Source organism: Cupressus sempervirens, chromosome 11, assembly GCF_028749045.1.
Source record: "Cupressus sempervirens isolate cs-2001-9-10 chromosome 11, ASM2874904v1, whole genome shotgun sequence".
Classification (NCBI taxonomy): domain Eukaryota; kingdom Viridiplantae; phylum Streptophyta; class Pinopsida; order Cupressales; family Cupressaceae; genus Cupressus; species Cupressus sempervirens.
The window spans coordinates 449169753-449182249 of NC_143128.1; the positions used below are offsets into that span (position 1 = coordinate 449169753).

Consider the following 12497-nt stretch of genomic DNA (forward strand, 5'->3'; position numbering starts at 1 on the left):
AGAGTTTTGCTTGCCTAAGGTGATCAGCTCCAATCTTCTCATTCTCACATAAGCCTCTTTTAAACCTTTTAATAGGTCCATGTATTCCTTTTTGTTCTCTTTATTCATGCTCTTTCTCAACTTTCTCTTTGCCAACTTGCATTCTTCGTCGAACCACGAATTTGTTGGGAAAGTATTTTTTGCCTCTTTCTTGGGCTTGCTTCTTTTACACTTCTCTAATGCCTTGAGAATTATAGGAACGAAGGCATCTTTGCTAACCTTTTGTTGATCTGTAACCATTTCTTCTCTTATGGGACACCAAATCATGCTTTTAAGGGCATCATTAAATAATATCTTATTTTCCTGACTCATTATAATTTTTCCAAGTGAGAACCCTTTCTTTTGCTTAGACTGTTTTTCTTCTCCTTGTTACTCCTTCAAAAAGACCAATTTTAAGAAAATTGTATTGTGGTTTGACCTTAGCTCAAAAGGGCACTCTCTTATTTCCATCACTTTTGACTCTTTTGTTGTGGGCTTGAAGAGAAAATAAAATAGTCCACAACGTTTTGCCCATTATAAGTTTTGCATGTAATGCCTCTCAAGTTTGACCACCCTTTCATACCATTATATTTACCAAATTATATAGGTTGCACAAGCTCAATAGTTCTCTCCCATAATGATTGACTTTGCCTTCACTATCCCCTAAAGCTCTTTTCCAAACTAGTCATGTTCCTCTTCTAACCATAGAGGGTCACTTCCTTCCTTGTCACTTCTTTTTAGCTTGAGGGATTGATTATTTGTTGTTCTAGCATTCAAGTCTCTGATAATCAGGACTTCCCCAAGATCATTAAAAATGGAGATTTCATTTTTCAATAATTTATACAAATCATCTTGATCTAGGTTCTTCTTGTATGTTTTTTACCCCCTCGATGCAAAGTAGCAAGCTACCACCCTCATCTCAATCTGCCTCTGTGATTTTTAGCCGTATGTATTATTTGTGTGGGTCTTCTATCTCTATGTTGATGCATCTATTCCAAGCCTCCTTAAACCAAATAGTGATACCACTATGCCCTTTGCCACTCTCGGTTCTTTTGATCCAGACTGAAATGTAACCTTCAAACTTCGGCACTCTACACCCATCATGTTCATGAGTTTCCATGAGCAAGATAATGCTTTTACCTCTAGCTATGGGCCCTAAGCTAGGTCCTCTTTTCCATGGGTAACCTTTACAGTTCCAACTAATACCTATTTTATGTTCTTTCGGTGATTTGAGCTTTACCGTTTTTCAACAATGACCACTTTCAATCCTCCCTTGTTGCCTTTGCCTTTTCCCATTCTTTTCTTCTTTCTTCTTGCTGAAAATGGTAAGATCTTCATCAACATATATGCATGTGCCTTTCAAAAGGCTCCTACTCCTCAGTATCATAATATCATATTCTTATCTTCGATGCTCTTCAAAAATACCCTTGCATGTCTATTCCTACTATCTTTTGTCCATTTCCCAATTCTTTGGGCTTGTTGGATTATTCTGCACCACTCTAAATGGTCCGTAAGGAAATCCCTTATCAAATGTTTTGTGTTCTCCTTTTCACCATAGTCCTTTAACCCTTTGATGATGATATTTGTTGCTTTATCATTTCTATCTTTCTCCTCTTGAATATGCCTCTTTACTTGCTTTTAAAAGAGGTCAATTGGTGTGTTTCGCGATCCTTTCACTACTTGGGTCCATGATTTGACCTCTTCTATCTATTCTCTAACTTTGTTTTCCTTTAACTCCATATTTACCATTGCAGATTGCATTTCTTTAATTTGTGGGTCATCACTTCCACCCTCTATTACTTTACATCTTGCTACTATTTTTATTTCCTCCATTTCTCATCTTAATAGAATCAATTCACATTCCCTCTTTTCCATGTTGAACTGCAATTTTTGAACCTGTTCTCTAAGTGATTTGTTTTCACGCATTTACTTCATATTGTCCTTGATGACTGCCTTTATCTTACTATCCTCTATCTGACTTCTTGTTTCTAAAGCATGGATCCTCTCTTTCATGAACATCAACTCATTAACAAACAAATTCGAACACCATGTTATAGGTGTCAAAGCCGGATTGTATGTGCTCACATTACTATTTTCCCTATTTCAAATGTGTATTGTATGAGGTTTCACCTCCAAATTCATGGAAAGAGTTTTAGCATTTTTTATTTCCTCTCCCATACTTTGCTTATGCTCGTCTTGTTCAACCATTTCTAATACTTTCAACATAGTCCTTGCACATATAGTTGTTATTTTCTCGCTCACATATTTAGCTTGAGGGGTCTTCCTATGCCTTGGGATTTGTTTGTATTGTTTTGCGTTAACACACACACATTTCTCAATTGAGATCAATTCATTATCCTAGATTTGGCCTTGCTTGCCAGACCACTGCATACTTGAAATAATCACTTTAGTAGACGTGTTAATCTTAAAACCATCACTCGTAACAACGAGATCAACACTTAGAACCTACAATTTACATTTCATCAAAACATCAATTTACTTCATTGACTATTTAAACTATAACCAATGTGATTGATCTATAAGATGTGTTTACCTTGTCACTAGTGAGACATCACATTTGACAAAAGACTATTTAACTTGACAAATAGTAACAAATATGCTTGCTAAACAATTCTACCAAAAGAGTTGCACCAAAAATGTCCCATCGACAATGTTAGTACCATGAATAATATCACATCAAAAAGGTGCCACAATTTTATTGCATGGCATAAATACAAACACAATTGGTAAATTAAAAATTATTTTAAGTCTAATGCAGCTCATGAACATTGGACTGGGATACACAGTTACCGGATGGCACAAAACAAAAACAGAAATAAAACAAACCGTAAACAAATGTAAAACAAAAATAAAGGAAACAATAGTTGAGTCATTGAGGACAATGTGATGAAATGCAAAAGGTATGTTTCAAATTACATTCTGTTAGTGGATTAAATGTTACACCCATTAGAATGATTTATATTCTTGATCCATGTCAAGAGAATTAGATTTGAAGTAGTTATTATGGAAATTTCACAGGATCATATGCAACAAATGTTGCACCTGCCATGTAACATGCTGCATATTCTTATTTCCTAAACACGATGCAAACAAATCATCTTCCAATGTTGGTACATGCAAATGGATATCCTATTTATAGATAGAATAGAAATATAGGTCAAAGCCCAACCAAATTTACCACTGCAACATCAAATAAAATAAGTCATGCCAAAATTACTGAAAAGCAAATTACCAGAGGATACATTCGTCAAACAAAGCAAATTCCTATATCAACTGTCTCCTGTGATTCCGAGGTAAACAAAAACGAAAACATGACTATGAACCATTCTCAGTTATGAAAACATAATTCAAATATGCATTGAGGATTCCAGCTAAAGGGGCCAAAATTGCTACAGTTTTTGGTCACTGATACTCAATAATGAAACTTTTTGACAAAAAAACAAAGTGCATGGGTATTTGTATGGATAAGATTACACTGCAAATCAGAAGCTGAATAGACAAGTCACCCAAGCTCATGTAAGGGACCTCTATGATTTGACTCATCCACTAGGTCTAGCCTTAAAGTGGTGTTGCCGCTTAATTCTAACTCTGTAATTCAGGATGCCTAATTCACTGACAGCATTTAGCCAGTAAAAGCATGAACTATACCTGGTTTAGTCAATTATCCCTCGATGACTCAAGTTCTTAAAGGTGATCAGCCCCAATACAGTATCTCCTGCAAAGCAAAAATATATGATAATGCCTAATAATAGAACTTAATGGAAATATGAAACGAGGATACTTTACCCTTGATTAAAACTGAAGATATTCTTAATACAGGCCCAATTTGTTTATAAGTTCCAGCATCTTCACTGAATTGACAAATGTATTATCAAGGATATACACAAAGCAGCCAGGTCATAAGTTCCACAATGAGACCAGCAGAACATAATATAGGAGCCTGACATTTAGCAGAGATCCCAACAGTTGAAATATCTCTCACATTTGCAATTTCTCCAGAAAAATAAATCTTACAAAGCATGGTCAATAACAAGGAATCCACGCAACAAAAGGATTTTGGTTCAGGACCTTTCTTACTCTGACAACAACTGATTGATGGTATTTCATCAAATGAAGAGCAGTCAATCATTTGAGAGTACCATGTTACAGTGTACAAAAAGAATTTTACTGAATATATTTTGTAAAACAAAATAAAATTGTTCATCCAGCCATTGCATTCTGAATTCTGTGAATGAAGGTTAGTTTTACTTTTGATAGTGCAGTCAGGCTCTTCTCTTGATACAGGATTATGGCTTGACACAACACACAATAACAACAATATTTGGCAGAGTATTAAGCAACATGCTCTAAATTTATATGCTATCTGGGGCAAGTGAATTTGAAGGTACAGTGGACCCGCCCCCTCTAATAGACGCTGTAGGGCCATGACTTGAATATTTGCTGATCAAATAATGGTCCAGAAAAACAACAACAACAGTAATATCATCATGAAAATGGCGCCTAACACCACGATCAATCTTTTTGAGGTCAGAATATCGCATCTCTCGCTTTTTAGCAGCCTCTTGGAGAGCAGCTTTAACAAGCCTTCTTGCACTTCCCTGCACAATATCCCCTTATAATTAAGAATACAAATCAATCATTTCTATTAAAAGTTTAAGAATTGTTAAATACAAGAACAGCAAAGATATTAATACCTCAAGCCCATCTCAATGTGTATTCCAACAATAAAAAGCAGCTCCAAGACATAATATGCTTCATATAAAACACCATGTACATTACATCTAGAAAAGCAAATATTCCAGATGTGCACAAACATTAAATATTTGATCCATTACTCAGTTATGTAGATTATATTTTGTTAACATAAACTAAGAACAATAAGGATTAATGCACATGCTCACACGAGACCTCGTCTGGGTGTTTCCTCCTCTCCTCATTTTTTCATGTAGTCTGTGTGACATTGCACACTCAACTTTCAGAGGTTAGTCCAATTTTTAAATATCCTTACAAATGTATTGTTTAGAACTCTCGGGAAAACTAGCATTGAGCTCATAGAATACCATTCTCAAAAAAAAAATCTATTTAAATGTCTAAAGCAACATCACCAGATTTGCTTCTCGCATTTCTAATTATTGATAGTTTTCTGCTACTCTGCAAGGAAAATGAAATGGTTAGTAGTATGAGAGGTTTTTGTTTGACAACAGCAGGTCGTCTATATAAATGTGGAAATAATCAATATCAATTTTCCACAAGGTATCCTTAACCCATTTAAATTTTATCTGATTTCCCATTTTTGTTACCTTCTTTATTTTATTTCCTTGATGAAGCCAACATTGCTAAATGTAGCTTCTTTGCGATGAACCCAACTGGCTCTCAGAACTGTAATGCTAATTAATATGTTTCCCGGGTGTTTTAAGATATGCAACTCCTCCGTCTTGGAAGTATAAATGCAAATATTGAGATATGAAAGCACTTATCTCCAAACAAATCAATACCAATAGTCACAAAGATTGGATTTGTAATGCAGATTGATATTTTGCACAGTGGAATTTCTACTGAATATGAAGTAATATTGGAATACTACATTTATTATTCACCCAAATTTGCCAAGTATTAAATTGAGCAGTAATGACAAATTCATGAGTACTCAAGCCAGTGACTGCAAATACTAAAAGAAATTATGTTAAGGATATTATGAAACCTGCGAATGACCACGCACAGCAAGAAGAGGGGCATTCAGCTTCCCTTTTAAACAGATCGCAGCCTCTGAGAGACTTCGAAATGCACGCCTTCCTCCAATTCACACATGGCTGGCCTGTAGTGCCAACGTGTGCAAAGTTTTCCCCTCTACCAATTTGCTAACAAGCAGAAGATGTATCACCAATTAATGGCAATCACACAGCAGCATAAAAAACTCCAAAATCTGGGCGGCATAGAAGATGGGTGCCTGTTTGCACACAGCAAGTACCAATTTTGCAGGCCAAACTCCAAGCTGGCCGATTGTTAATACAGCCCAATCAGGGGTTATACGCTCCCTCCAAAATACTTCAAACTCCCAATACTATGTACAGGAGACTCAGTATTGGAATTCAGTTTAGAATGATCACCCAAATGCAGCAAACAATCACGTCAAAGAGTAGATACAGCAGACACCAGTTTTCCCATACAAATCGTCCTCAAACACACAGCTATAAATCTTCAAATCAGAATCACAAATTATCAATAATTCAGGTGTAGGAATTACCAAAAATCAGAAGTATAAATTGCCAATTCAGCAACGATTTGCCCTCTCAGCCACAGTTGGAAACAGTATGAGAAGACACTGAATTCTCCAATGGACAATTTGACTTTGCTCCTCACCCACAATAGACACAGAAAGTGGAAGCTCTAAATTCAAACTATCAGATCAAAACCACTATACTTCAGTAGTGGAAATGAATGCACAGCTCAAACCCTCACAAGAGAGAATAAAAAGCAAATAGAGAAATGGATGCTTTCTCTCCAAATGGGCTCATATTTATGACACAATTGGCACTTGGCTTCTTCGTCTCCTTTTTCAGTTACAAAAATTCACCTTCACAATTCCATTTTATAACATTAAATAACATTAAGTGCCTTTATAATAACATAGCCTCATTAATTAACTAATAAATATGAACCTGTCAATTAAATAGCTCAATCCTATGCAGATGACCAACTGCCAGCACCACCAACCACACTGCCAAATATGACAACTGCCCAAAATAGACTAAAAAAAATAGCAAGTCACAACTGAGACCCTCAAATCCCACTGTCAGCTCATGAGGGTTGCGATGATGAACTGACCTCACCAACTGCAGGGACCTGATAAAAATGGGGGCATTACATTCTTAAACACTATCACTTTCTCAGTTGTGAGCTGGACTAATCACAAAGCTCTCTTCGATAAACTTTGAAATTGCACCCCACTCTTCTACCAATATCAGCAAACCACATGCAGATGAATATTTTATTATGAGTCAAGTTCAGTGGCAAATTAACTAAATATTAATAACAATAGTTCCACAAAGGGTGTCTGTCCCCATGCAAAACCCATTTTCCGGAAACTGGAATATCTTGGGGATGAAACATGCCCCTGCTGACCCTCCACCACCATGAACTGGGTGGGAACACTTTCAGGAGGCCCTACAGAAGTAAGCAATTTCCTGAAACATCTCCCCTATTGAGAACATTCTGGGGACACCAAATATCTACAGAACAGCCTGGGAAGTTGTAGCCTGGGCAGCAATAAAGTTATTTTAGTTTTTTAGTTTTTAAAAATGAACAAAGCTTCCCTATGTCATTAAAAATGATTTTGACTGTAGACAAGCTTCGAATAGACAGCTAACCTGATGGCAAGAGCAAATGTTATGACCTCGGAAGAAAGAAAGAATATTGCAGAATATTGGAGGCAAAAATAAACAGCTAAATTTAAAACGGCTGTTACTGTTTTTGTTTACTGATTCTTGGATGCATGTTCTCTTAGCTGTTATTACGGTTGCTTCTACTGACTGCTATTAGGAGTTCCTAAAGGAGAAAGAAAGAACTAAGTAAATAAAAGAATTCAAGAATGATGATATCATTTGGACCAGATAAGTTTTTCCCAGCATTGTCATTAGCCCTCTGACGGATGAACAGATTGATTAAAAATAATGAGGATTTCATCAAAAGAATCTAGTGATAAAACTATTAAAATTGGCATGTGCTATGACGTCCGTGTGGTCTCAAAGGTCTTAATTTGGGCTTTGTGGCAAGCAATCTGCCCCTCAACTTCAAACTATAAAAAATGATATGCACCATTAAGTTCAAAGAGGCCTTTAAGGTCTTAAATTTGGGCTTGGTGGTGAATATCCACCCCATACTCTGCCACTATAATCTAACAAAGCAACTGCCCTCAGACCCTGCAAGGGACACTGGACATAACTTTATTGTCTCCCTTTAGCTTGACATCCACAAAAGGTTCTTCCTTACCTCTAAGCCTAAATTTCTTTCAACTGGCATCATGTAATAGTAGGCCGAAGTTTTGATATTTATGAATGGCATATCTGTCCATATGTAGCAGTGAATGGCATTGTAGTATCTAGCCCCCGGTGCTTCTAAAAGCTCTTGACAATACCTTGCCCCTATAATGTAACAAAGCAACTACCCTCAGACCCTGCAAGGGACACTGAACATAACTTTATTGTCTCCCTTTAGCTTGACATCCACAAAAGGTTCTTCCTTACCTCTAAGCCTAAATTTCTTTCAATTGGCATCATGTAATAGTAGGCCAAAGTTTTGGTATTGATAAATGGCATATCTGTCCATATGTAGCAGTGAATGGCATTGTAGTATCTAGCCCCCAGTGCTTCTAAAAGCTCTTGACCCCATGTTGTGCAGACAACAATGTAAGTGTCAGCGTGGGCTAGTACCTGCTAGTCCTCCTACGTCAGAAATTGACATTGGATGTAAAATTCTTCACATCTATCTTCTAAAGAAAAACCTAATGATGGCCTCCACAAAATCTCCCTGGATGGAAATAACTTTCATCGCATCTTTCAAGTCAAGCTCCCTTGACTCCCAAAATTGTTGACCATGGTCTTCATTTTTACTTTTTAAGTTTTTAGCAAAACAAATGTGATCTTCTGAGCATGAGAAATTGAAAATAATTTGGACATCCATTTGTCAATAGCATCTGCATCAAGTTTTCTTCAAGGCTGACGATAATTGGATTTTGAGTGGAGTTTGATCACTAAATGGTCAATCAAAGACATGAAATTTCCACAATTCATCAAAATTAAATGAAAAGCCTTTAAAAGCTCTTACACAATTTTCTACCAGAAGCTTCAATTGCACTAAATGATCTGTTTACTGAAGCCCGTGACATATTTGGGTAGTTTTCAGACTTCTATGCGAATGGGTTCATCATCTTCTATTATTATCTTTCTATATCTGCCTAAATGAACACCTTAAATGTACCCAAAGAGTTAGCAGTGTGTTCTCTTCTTATATCTTCAACGTACGTTTCTTGATATCCTAATCACATTTAAAGGTACATGCAAGAGCTAATGGGCTTAATACCACTAATCTGAATTGAGCTCATAATTGGAAGGGCAGAAATAGCTGAGGAAATCAACATATTATAGGCAGCAAGTGAACAAAAATTGGATGTAATAAGATTGATAACTATTGATAGCTGAACAAAATGGACATTTACTTCAACTACAAGCTTATTCAAAATGGGCAAACACCATAGGAGAGATGTATGCTCTCCGCTTACTTTGAATTCAGCAATTACATTGCTTTATTACAATACAAGCAGAAGAAAACTTACTAAAAATTTTAAAATAGAGTTCTTGAAGATAACCAATGTCTCACCACACTTATTAGTTACCCTCTCCTCCTCATTAGTCTTCATAGACAGTTGGAGAAAGACGTTTATTGGAGTTGTTGAATTTGAGTACCCCTAATACTTATTTTCATAACTGAAAAATGAAAACCCATGAAAAGTCCATCACCTGACAACATAATTTCTGAAAAAACTGTGTTAAATTTTTGCATCAACATTCTAGATCACCTACTCCTGAATCTGATCCAAAATATTGGTACAAAAATTCAACATTGCTTTCCTAGAAGCTTTATTATTGTGTTTACATAATCCCTGGTCTGTTACTCGAAATTCAAAATTTGTATATGCATTGGATACTTGGGAAGCCTAGGCAGTAGTGGAAGCCAGCTTATATTCCAGATGGCCCCAAAAAGGCAAATTACAATAAACATAGAAAATCACAAAAATGGACTTTCAGAAATCTTCAGAATTCTGTCAAATACCATCACTTCGATAATCTGAGATATCTTTGACTCACTAAATCTACCATTTTTTAACTCATACATTTGTCAATGATGTTATTCAAATTTATTTTGCCAACAATTATGTAATTAAAAATCTATACAACCCAGTAATAACACCTCCAAATCACCACACAACTGAGCATGCAGCTCAGATGAGTGATCCTAAAGAGGCAAACAATTTCGAAATCATGGTCTTCAGTTAAGCACAAAGCTTTGGGATAGCTTGTGCTGCATCAAAGTATGGGAGTCAAATCAATACCTCACAAGGTTCCTTACATAGTCACTGTAAGAGACTTTTAGAACATGTACGAGTGACATCAGCAGATATCTAGTGCTTACAATTTGTTTTTTCTGATGTCAGTCTCCTCTTGATAGCAAGATGTAAAATTTTAAAACGAATTTCATGAGGATTTTTCCTACCTCAGTTTAAGCAACTTTAATCTTTCCAGAAAGTATTTCAATTAACTAGTAAAGTTCAAGATCATATGCTTCCATAAAGATATTTAATCTGTCTCTTAGGATGCATGCTCAGATTTTAGCTTCAATCTCATTTACAGGGATAATAATCTTCTCTCACCTTAATGCATAACTTAATATACTGTTCTAAGTTGTAAAATCAGATGCAAATCAATCCAAAGAAAACACTGTGTACACCAGCAGTGTTCTTTAACTTATGATAATTCCAGTGTATTACTGGCACGAACATGCAAACATTTTTTTCTAGTGTAAAAAACTTTTTCTGAATTAAACCGCAGAAAACAAAAAATAAAAGCTTATTCTTTTATTCAAAGTTGTTGTATCATGGAATTTTTCTGGGCAATTCCAGGTATGAAACGTACCTGAATCAGATTCTGACACGAATAGACACACACACACACACATTCCAGTGTATTACTGGCACAAACATTTTTTCCTACTAGAGAGCTTTTCTGGATTAAACTGCAGAAAACAAAAACAAAAAGCTTATTATTTTATTTGAAGTTGCTCAATCATGCAACATTTCCAGGCGATTCAGGGTATGAAACGTACCAGAAAAGGATTCTGACACGAAAACACACACACATATATATATACCAAAAACGTACCCGACACCCCAGAAAAAAATTCTGCCATAGCAGAGTTTTGTACCCACATACCCATACCCGTTCCTACTCCTGATTCAGCAACTTAGATTTGATTCAGAAGTTAGAACCTATTTTCATCCAAAAGCTTATGTGCTACAATCAAGAATGTAACTCACCATAGCCACTGTTGCCACTATCTCACAATATCTTGTAAATAGCATTTAATCCTATTTAAAAATCACGCTTTCACAAATCAAGACACCCCAATAAATGCAAGTGTTGTTATGAGTCATGATATTATTTCGTGTTTTGTTATTTTGAAGATGTAAGGTTGACAAGCTTATTTTAGAGTATACAAACTTCTCCTAGAAGTCTAAGCATTAAACCCACATTAAAGAGTGATTAAACACTTGCCATTTCATGCCCGGTACTGGACCTGTTAACCCATATGTCCATATCATCTTGCAACCCATAGGGGGTAAAAGAGTAAAAAAATCACATACTAGCACTTTCCACTTTTATGTTTCTACATATATCTCGTAATTTTTTTGTTCCCCTTAAACTTGTGCAGGTTACATATGTCTCTAAAACAAGTGTGACAAAATCTTTGTGAGCACTAAAAGTGTTAGAAAGATAGACAAGCTCCTAAATGTTGTAGGTTATTCAGAGACCCAGAAACAAGCCCCCTCTGAATTTACAAGCCTAACAGAGTTCCAGAATTTTCTGCAAAGCCCTAAAAACAAACCCCATGTTTGCATGGACAACAGCATGCCCAAGATGGTGTCCAATTCAGATTTGAAGTTCCACACCCTCCAAAATCCTAAGTACTTGCCCTAGAAGGGACCCTCAGTGGCCATCTTAGCATTCTTCATATCTCTCTTATGATTTCTTTCCAATTGCTCACTCCATTTTCTCTTATAATGTTGATGATAAGTTTTCTGATTCACAAGCATTGTGTACCACACCGTTGTTGGGTGTACCTTCAACTCCACCAATGTTGAAACCTCCTCCAATGTTGAAGCCAATTGCAGATTTCCACTCTATCTACTCCAAGATCCACAGAGATCTTACAATTCTTATATTATTGCACTCTCTTATATGCATGCTAGGGGTTTTACGCTAAATCTCAAATCCTAAGTTGCAGACATCTCGATTCTTCAAACACCGCCATTGTTTCAGATCAAGCTTGCATTCAAAAGCACCTTGACAAATGCAGTGGTTCTCCACCTCCCTATTTCCTTCACTGCAGTACCACACTAGGAATAGCAAGCCTCCAAGGAATTTGTAAATACAGCCATCGCACACACAAAATCACTTGCAATCTTGAGTCTCGACTTTACCACTACCACCCAAGTATGCCATCCTAGTAGACAACAGTCTCCAAATATTATCTCATAATTTTTTTGTTCCCGTTAAGCTTATGCAGGTTACATATCGCTCTAAAAACAAGAGCATGACAAAATCTTTGTGAGCAGTAAAAGTGTTAGAAAGCCAAAGCAGCTCCTAAAAGTTCTAGATCATTCAGAGGCCCAGATACAAGTCCTC

General features: G+C 36.3%; 1 pseudogene across 1 annotated transcript in view; it reads right to left on the bottom strand.

Moving 5' to 3' along the window:
- Nucleotides 1–3864: 3864 nt before the first annotated feature.
- Nucleotides 3865–12497, bottom strand: part of LOC149530348 (putative protein phosphatase 2C 60) — a 29262-nt pseudogene continuing 20629 nt past the window's right edge. The window contains exon 4 of the transcript XR_016358462.1: nucleotides 3865–4637. The product of XR_016358462.1 is annotated as a putative protein phosphatase 2C 60 (transcript). The remainder of the gene's footprint in view (nucleotides 4638–12497) is intronic.